We start from the raw sequence: 10,000 nt of genomic DNA on the forward strand, positions 1-10,000 counted from the left end.
ACACGTCTCAGCTTTTTAGTCTGTCGCCAATAATGCTAGGAAAGCGTTTGTATTGAACTTGATAGATTGACAGGTCTCCTGCCCAGAGCTGGAAAATTGTTTTCATAATTTTTTTTCCAACCATCTGTCTTGACCCTTAATGCTTTAGTGGTGCATCTTGATTGACCCTTAATGCTTTAGTGGTGCTTCTGTCTAGACCCTTAATGTTTTAGTGGTGCATCTTGATTGACCCTTAATGCTTTAGTGGTGCTTCTGTCTAGACCCTTAATGCTTTAGTGGTGCTTCTGTCTTGACCCTTAATGCTTTAGTGGTGCATCTTGATTGACCCTTAATGCTTTAGTGGTGCTTCTGTGTAGACCCTTAATGCTTTAGTGGTGCTTCTGTCTATACCCTTAATGCTTTAGTGGTGCATCTTAATTGACCCTTAATGCTTTAGTGGTGCTTCTGTCTAGACCCTTAGTGCTTTAGTGGTGCATCTTAATTGACCCTTAATGCTTTAGTGGTGCATCTTTATTGACCTTTAATGCTTTAGTGGTGCATCTGTATTGATCTTAATGCTTTAGTGGTGCATCTGTCTTGACCCTTAATGCTTTAGTGGTGCATCTGTCTTGACCCTTAATGCTTTAGTGGTGCATCTGTCTTGACCCTTAATGCTTTAGTGGTGCATCTGTCTTGACCCTTAATGCTTTAGTGGTGCATCTTGATTGACCTTTAATGCTTTAGTGGTGCATCTGTCTCGACCCTTAATGCTTTAGTGGTGCATCTATCTTGACCCTTAATGCTTTAGTGGTGCATCTATCTTGACCCTTAATGCTTTAGTGGTGCATCTGTCTTGACCCTTAATGCTTTAGTGGTGCATCTGTCTTGACCCTTAATGCCTTAGTGCTGCATCTTGGTTAACCCTTAATGCTTTAGTGGTGCTTCTGTCTAGACCCTTAGTGCTTTAGTGGTGCATCTGTCTTGACCCTTAATGCTTTAATGGTGCATCTGTCTTGACCCTTAATGCTTTAGTGGTGCATCTGTCTTGATCCCTTAATGCTTTTAGTGCATCTGTCTGCATCTTGCATCTGTCTTAACCCTTAATGCTTTAGTGGTGCATCTTTAGTGGTGCATCTGTCTTGACCCCTTTAGTGGTTATCTGTTCTTGACCCTTAATGCTTTAATGGTGCATCTGTCTTGACCCTAAATGCTTTAGTGGTGCATCTGTCTTGACCCTTAATGCTTTATTGGTGCATCTGTCTTGACCCTTAATGCTTTAGTGGTGCATCTTTCTTGACCCTTAGTGCTTTAGTGGTGCATCTGTCTTGACCCTTAATGCTTTAGTGGTGCATCCCTTGACTGTCTTAATGCTTTAGTGGTGCATCTGTCTTGACCCTTAGTGCTTTAGTGGTGCATCTGTCTTGACCCTTAATGCTTTAGTGGTGCATCTGTCTTAACCCTTAATGCTTTAGTGGTGCATCTGTCTTGACCCTTAATGCTTTAGTGGTGCATCTGTCTTGACCCTTAATGCTTTAGTGGTGCTTCTGTCTAGACCCTTAATGCTTAAGTGGTGCATCTGTCTTGACCCGCAATGCTTTAGTGGTACATCTTTCTTGACCCTTAATGCTTTAGTGGTGCATCTATGATTGACCCACAGTGCTTTAGTGGTGCATCTCTCTTGACCCGTAATGCTTTAGTGGTGCATCTTTCTTGACCCGCAGCGCTTTACTGGTTCATCTGCCTTGACCCTTGACCCACAATGCTTTAGTGGTGCATCTGTCTTGACCCTTAATGCTTTAGTGGTGCATCTGCCTTTACCCTTAATGCTTTAGTGGTGCATCTGCCTTGACCCGCAATGCTTTAGTGGTGCATCTGCCTTGACCCGCAATGCTTTAGTGGTGCTTCTGTCTTGACCCTTAATGCTTTAGTGGTGCTTTAGTGTCTGCCTTGACCCAATGCTTTAATTTGCCTTGACCTGCAAGTGGTGCATCTGTCTTTAGTTGTCTGCCTGACCCACAATGCTTTAGTGGTGGATCATCTTGCAATCTTTAGGGTACATCTTTCTTAATGCTTTAGTGGTGCATGACCTGTAATGCTTTAGTTGCACCTTGACCTGTAATGCTTTAGTGGTGCATCTTTCTTGACCCTTAATGCTTTTGTGGTGCATCTTGCTTTACTGACCTGTCTTGACCAGCACTTTAGTTTATCTGGTTTATCTGCATCCTTGACCCTTAATGCTTTACATCCTTGACAATGCTTTAGTGGTGCATTTGTCTTAACCCTTAATGCTTTAGTGGTGCATCTGTCTTAACCCTTAATGCTTTTATCTGTGCTTTAGTGCACTTCTGTCTTGACCCTTAATGCTTTAGTGTGGTGCATCTGCAATGCTTTAGTTGACCCTTAATGCGCATCTTGATTGACCCACACTTTAGTGGTGCATCTGCTCTTGACTGGTAATGCTTTAGTGGTGCATCTTTCTTGACCCGCAGCGCTTTACTGGTTCATCTGCCTTGACCCTTGACCCACAATGCTTTAGTGGTGCATCTTTCTTGACCCTTAATGTCTGCATCTCTTTACCCTTTAGTGGTGCGTCTGCCTTGACCCGCAATGCTTTAGTTGTGCGTCTATCTTGACCCGCAATGCTTTAGTTGTGCATCTGTCTTGACCCGCAATGCTTTAGTGGTGCATCTGCCTTGACCCGCTATGCTTTAGTGGCACGTCTGCCTTGACCAGCAATGCTTTAGTGGTGCATTTGCCTTGACCTGCAATGCTTCTTGACCCGCAGTGCTTTACTGTTGCATATGCTTTGACCCGCAATGCTTTAGTGGTGCGTCTGCCATGACCCACAATGCTTTAGTGGTGGATCTTTCTTGACCTGCAATGCTTTAGGGGTACATCTTTCTTGACCCGCAATGCTTTAGTGGTGCACTGCCTTGACCTGTAATGCTTTAGTGGTGCATCTGCCTTGACCTGTAATGCTTTAGTGGTGCATCTTTGACCCACAGTGCTTTACTGGTGCGTCTGTCTTGACCCGCAATGCTTTTGTGGTGCATCTTTCTTGACCCGCAGTGCTTTACTGGTGCGTCTGTCTTGACCCGCAATGCTTTAGTGGTGCATCTATCTTGATCTGCAGAGCTTTAGTGGTGCATCTTTCTTGACGTGCATGTATTTTGACCTGCAATGCTTTAGTGGTGTCTGAGTGGAAGATGTCACATGGGGGTTGAAGTCTGTTAATTATAAGTAAGACAAGCATGAATGTGCTTGGCCCTGTACTATTTTGCATCTCTACAATTAGTTTGTCTAATATACTACATAATCTTGGAGTAGGGTTTAAATGTTTGCCGATGACACGCAATTCTATTTCATTGTTACAAATATTGAGGATACAAATAGGAAATTAAAGGAATTTCTGTCGAATATTAAACAATGGATGACTTTGAAACAGTTGAATTTGAATGAAAAAAAAAAGACTGAACTTGTGATAGTTGGTAGGGAAAGCAACTTAAGGAGTTTAGGTGTTAATCAAGTGTATATAAATGAAAATTGGGTTCAGTTGTCTGTAATAGGGTCCGTGATCTCGGGCTGTACTTGGATTGTAATTTGACACTTAGTTCACAAACTAAGAATATCGTAAAAGTCGGTGGATATCATCTCAAGAATATAGCCTTTGTGAGGAAATATCTTGATGGGAGCTCTGTTAAGAATCTTGTCATCAACTGTGTGATAAACCGCCTGGATTATTGTAATTCGGTGTATTGTAAGTTGCCCAATGTACAGCTCAAGAAACTGAAGAAAATGATGAACAGAGCTGCTAGACTAATAAAAGGTGATGCTTCGCGGGACAGGATTACCCCTGTCTTAATTCATTTGCACTGGCTTCCGGCGAAGGCCAGAATAATATTCAAGTTATGTGTTTTGACCCATCAAGTTGTTAAGAACGGCTCTCTCGATATTTGAGGGACCTATTACAGATTATAGGACCAATAAATCGACCTGACACGAGACTAGTTACAGATGGTTTCAAGTTGGTAGAGCCGCGTTTTTCCTCAGTCTGTGGCTCCAGAGCCTTTCAGTACGCAGCTCCTAGATTATATAACAAGCTTCCTCTTGGGCTGAGGCAGATTGAGGATTTGAAGTCTTTCAAAAAGCAACTTAAAACCGTTTTGTTTTATCAATGCTATGATATGGAATATCAAACAGTGAATGTGGAATAAACAGTGTGAGCAAATACATCTGATGAATAAACTATTGATTTGATAATGGAGGTCCTGCGAGCGCTTTGGAAGTGGTGCGGGACCTGGATAAGCCGACAATAAGTAACATGTAAGTTCATATAGTATGTGAATAGCAGGTGCAAACAGTCGCCTCCGCATATAAAGAAAAAAGCTGTTGGGGGCTTGCTTTCATGTGATAGTCAGCAACTGTTATTGATTACAAGCAGTACTTAATGTGTTGAGATTCTCTCTCTCTCTCTCTCTCTCTCTCTCTCTCTCTCTCTCTCTCTCTCTCTCTCTCTCTCTCTCTCATACCAGTCTAAGCCGGTCTGACACAATGTATACCATTTTGGAACCGTCATATTTGTGATAGGCCTATTTTAGAGGCCGCCTCCGACCCAGCTTTGGTCCTTAGCGATATCCTGTTTGTCCCTTGAAGTCCCGTACGATGAAGAATGTGATCCTGGGGTGGCTTCTTTGTCCTGCTTCATTTCATCAGATATGAAGGAAGGACTTGCAGGTAGGCTACAAGAAGAGCCACATTTCTTGACGAGGACCATGGTGAAGAGCAAGTTGTTGCGGCTGTCCACTTGAGCTGTCTGTGGTGATGAGATGAATGCTCAGCTACGACAGCGTCACCCGGACTCAGCCTGAAAGACTTCAGAAAATGTTGTGGACGGGAGGCATTAGGTGGCATTAGGCTTTAAGCTTGTTTCAGGTCAGCGTTTTCATTCATCATGAGGAAAAGCGAAAAAGAAAGAATACCCGGTACTCAAAGCCACTTCGATCTCGGAAGACAATATTGTGTTGTGGGTTGTCTTATGAGGTTCGTTAACGTGATCCCAGCGTAATTTGTTGCCTAATGTCCTGAATTGCTTTATTCAACCAGTTTTACGAATGCCTACTAATGTTACCCGTGAGCAAATGCAGAATAAAGAGTATTTTTTATCCGGTTTCTTGTTTCATCGTCATTGTCATCATTGCTGTACCCAGCTTCTTGCCTTCTTGTGCTTTCACTTTTACGAATTTCCACTCATCTCACAGTTCTTACCCAAATAAACCTGGGTCTTTCAGTTAACTCGAACAGGAGACATGATTGTATCCTCGATTGTGTTTAATGTCGGAATGATCTGCTGTCGAAGAAATATAGATTTATTTTTATAACGTCCCAAAAAACGTTCTTTTCAGATCTAAATTAGTAAGGCCTTACTGATTCCCCTTGCCCTGAAAATAGAATGGCATTTTTATATTTATTACTGTTTCCTATATTTTCCTATAAAGTATGTTGTTCTCAAATTTTGCAACAATTTTTACCTTGTGGATTGCACACCTCTGCTGTAGGTTGGTTTCAACTTGCAGAGTTACCCCAAGTCCTCGTGTATATGAGCCATGTGTTTTTCGTTTTTCTGAGTTTTCAAACCTGCTCCAAGTACTTTATTGAGGTTCCTTTAAAGGACAGTAATGCCTTCTTTTTCGTGTCCTTTAAATTTCGAGATTGATTCCTAACGAGCTTTTGGGTATTGTTATATTTGTAACACCATTCATAAGTTACCATTAAAGTGGTAACGGCTTTAGGGAGCGGCTTTACAAATTAAGTTTCGAAACTGAAAGATAATAGGGATTTTTTTCGTGCATGCTTGTTATAAAAACTTTATTTTTCTATGTTTGAGATTGTTGCTGATGTTTTAAATATGCTAAGCTATGAGATTGTTGCTGATGTTTTAAATATGCTAAGCTATAGGACATACATAACCGAACACTTCCGCCAGTTTCACGACGTCTGCATGTTTTGATGTTACTTCCAGGAGGTGGAAAGTAAATTTGAGAGTTATTATACCCGTTAATTGTCCTTTATTTTAACAATTTATGTTGAATTTTAAGAAAATGAAGCTGTTCATGTTTTCTCAAGTATTTTGCAAGATGCCTTTGGCCTTTGACGGCTCTTGTTAGCCCTCGGGTTGTCCTTGTCACGCCTTGCTTGCTTCTAAGGTTATTTGGAAACCCTTTGTCAGTATTCATGTCTCGCAGTAAGGCGTTGCCATCGATGAATTCGGTACGTGGGAATTGTGATTGTGAAGCAGAGTTTTTTTTTCCGAGATAATTCAAGAAATGGTTGATCAGTGGATGGAATCGTCGTTCATTCTGCCGGGTCTTTGAGCCGTTAACCTCAAGCCATTGCAGCTGCATTCTTTCACATATTTATTTAGCTGTGGCCTCTCCATTGTGCATTAGTGCTATCTATCGTCGGGATTGTTTCTTGAGGAGGGTTGTAGTTATTGGTTATTCGTATATTGTTCTTTTACATTTAGCTGGATTGACTGCATAAGTAGCAGGAAAATTGTTTAGATAAATGAAGTGCTCTTACCAATATTGAAAGACGAGGTCCAGGATTGGAATGTCCACTCAAGTTTGTCGGACGAAGAACTTAAAGGATGTGGCACAGAAAGGTGCTCGCAAGCGTCAATGAAGACAGATGAGCAGAAATGCAGCTTCTGTAGTTTACAGTTTGAAATAGTGGTAGAGGTCACACACTGTAGGCGCGATAAGATTGGTCAAACCACACTTGGCGCCACGTAGGGCCGATAAAGGTAGGATACATGGACAGTATATGTAATATGCGAAGCTCATCAAGTCGGGGCACACTAACATGATGGCATTGCCATGAGTGGGGCTAATGCGCCCTCTACATAGGAAAGGGTCCTACCAAAAGCAGTAACACTTGATCACTTCATTGCTGCGGAATTTTACGCACCCCAAATATAAAGGGTGATCTGAAATTGTATACTAAGTTCCAAATAATTTGTTACCAATACTAAGTTCCAAATAATTTGTTACCCAACCAGAATTAAAAGTTTGGTTAGAACTCAGGAGATTGAGTCATTTTTTCCTTCGGTGCCAACAGAATAATTCACTGCGGGTAATGTGTCTACGTGCGAAAGAAAGAGATCCTTTAAATTAATGAACACATAAAGGGTAGTCATTTATGTAGTGGAGGCAGGGAAAAGCAAACTGTATTGATAAGTGGTGAAACTAGAGCTTATTGTGAATAGCTTCTTTCTTTTGTAGTCACTTCGATTCTTGATACAATCGTTCTCATCAATACTCAAGGCTCCACACTTGATCATGGATTGTAGAGTTCATTGTAGGGAATCGAAAATGTTTGTCATTTGCATTTGAATCATTAAATTTTAGTGTACAGTCATTCAAGAACACTTGCCGATGTATAATAGTACTCAGACTGTGAGGCTGTACTGTAGAATTAATGTTTTTGTTTATGTCATTTCAGGTAAGCTATCGGCAGTTGCACTGCACACGCGCACACAGGTAAGTCAGTCATGATGCAAGGTGATGCAGAGTGCAAGTCCACGACTGCATCCGGTATGATACTCTTCCCATAAGACCCTTGACTCCGTCTTGTTAAGATGGTGGTGGCTGTGGAAGAAGCCGATCGTCTGAAAGGCTGCTATTCAGTGCTCTTTGATATACTAAGCTTTGTTTATCATGCTGTCCATTTGATGTACAAAATTTTGTCTACATATAATCTGTATGTTCTAGAATATAATTAACATTGTTGCTTGTACGATGCCTGTTAATCTACAGCTCAACTTTCTTTTGAAACCTGACTCGTTGTTATTTTATGTACTTTTAACTTTGGTATGCCATTGCTTACTACTTGTTATATAAACCTTCAAACTTCTTTCTGTTCTGATGTATTGATGCATCACTACTTTTATGCAAAGGGATGGAATTGATGAAGTGGCAGCACCCCCGGGTCTGAATGAATCATAAGTAAAAGCCAATTTATAAACACACACGAGCGGATGTCCGGTATCTCTCTCTCTCTCTCTCTCTCTCTCTCTCTCTCTCTCTCTCTCTCTCTGTGTGTGTGTGTGTGTGTGTGTGTGTGTGTGTGCCCGTCCCCTGAGAGATGGATGACGATTGTATGTACGACTCCCTAGTCCCGTTCCAAAGCGTGAGGGTGACTCAGACAGTTGAGTCAGCTCTCTATCTCTCCGTCTTTCTCTCTCTTTCTCTCCATCTCTGCCCTAGCCCTCTTGACCTTCACTGCCCCTCCCAAAACTCCCGTCGCCTGCCCCACCCTTCTGTGCTCGCTCGCTCGCTCGCTCGCTCTGTTTCAAAGCGTGTCATGTAAATAGGATCCCGCAAAATCATAACTGATGTAGTCTATACATGGTAAGAATCCTTTTGTATGTTTATGCGATGAAATCAGACACTGGGAAAGGTGGTCTGCACTGTCGTTTGAGACGACTAGACATTTGAGGAAATCTCCATTTAATCACATTTTAATTGATGGGCAGTGGGCTTGTCATATATATATATATATATATATATATTATATATATATATATATATATATATATATATATATATATATATATATATACAGTATATTTATACATATATATATATATATATATATATATATATATATTTATGCATAAATATATATATATATATATATATATATATATATATATATATATATATATATATATATATATATATATATATATATATATATATTGTGATGAAGTGCCCAGTGTCTGATCTTCAGATTAAATCTAAGTGCTTGATATTTGATCACCACACTTACCATTTATTCAATTATATCACAGCCAGACAAAATCCTCATCACACATACAAAACGAGTGATTTCTCTAAAGGCAACAGTGATCCCTTATAAAACTTATCAATCATGAAAGAAAGCAAAATAAGTTCGTACAAAGAGGTGTGAGGTAAAATCAAAGGGCATCACTCCAATAACATTATAAAAGTCTAAGTATTTTTATTTCCCTTGTTCGAGCTCACTTCAATTACTTGAAGGAAAACATCTCACTTACCACTCTATCTCTAATTCAAATAAAAATTACTGGTGGGTACTGATATAATAATGTTAAATACAAAAATTTATTTCTAAATTCAAAGATTATACATGGCATTAACAGTCTCAGAGAAATTTATTATTACTTGAAAACAAAAAAAAAATTGGATTAAATCTGAATTAATCATCAGTCAAAATTAAATCAGAAATTTATTAATTAATAAAAAAAAATTATTCAAGTAAAATTTAAATTAACAAAAGTTGATTGAAAGGAAATACAAGTAAATTAATTCCCATGTGTTAAACAAAATAAGGCAATTAAATCAATCATATAAAAATGTGGATACAAAAGAGACAGAAATACTGTATACTCTGCAAAAATTAAATATCATAATGTAAAACAAAGCATTAAGGCAATAGCAAACACACCACATATATGTAAAATTCTTCAAAAGATAAAGCATAAAACATATAACATGGAAAAAGTATTAAAAGGGAAAAAAGTATCTTTACGTACAATCACTGTAAATATTATTTTTAGTGCACCAAAAACCAATAATTATATATGTTACAATACCTTGGTACCAAATGCTTCATGTCTTTAATCAGGCGCCATTACGTATGTACACTCAGTAAAATACACTGTTCAGATAACTCAGACACATTTACTACAGAATTAAACAGTTAAAAGTAACGAGTGACCCTTGTCTACCAAAGTTATCAATTACGTTACAACAGGACACACGAAGTCCCGAGAGGGAGAGAGAGAGGGAAGGGAAGCGAAATCGCAGCTCCTTTCCGCACGGATAATGGTCTCTCACCGGAGCCCTCTGTATGGGCGTCTATAGATGGCAGGGCATGGCCTTACGAGTGCGTGGATGGGTTTTAGACAAGATGTTTATTTTAAAAACTTTAAAAACGATAATCAGAGAGAGAGTGGAATTACAGTTAATAATAATATTGA

The 10,000-nt window shown here is 39.6% G+C and overlaps 1 protein-coding gene and 1 pseudogene across 7 annotated transcripts in view; both read left to right on the plus strand.

Moving 5' to 3' along the window:
- The window catches only part of mtgo (miles to go), a 520,265-nt gene that overhangs the window by 345,596 nt on the left and 164,669 nt on the right, over positions 1–10,000 (plus strand). The gene's annotated exons all lie outside the window — the stretch shown is intronic.
- Positions 1–10,000, plus strand: part of LOC136849288 (POU domain, class 4, transcription factor 1-like) — a 52,400-nt pseudogene that overhangs the window by 37,414 nt on the left and 4,986 nt on the right.

The sequence above is a fragment of the Macrobrachium rosenbergii genome, chromosome 2 (assembly GCF_040412425.1).
Source record: "Macrobrachium rosenbergii isolate ZJJX-2024 chromosome 2, ASM4041242v1, whole genome shotgun sequence".
NCBI lineage: Eukaryota > Metazoa > Arthropoda > Malacostraca > Decapoda > Palaemonidae > Macrobrachium > Macrobrachium rosenbergii.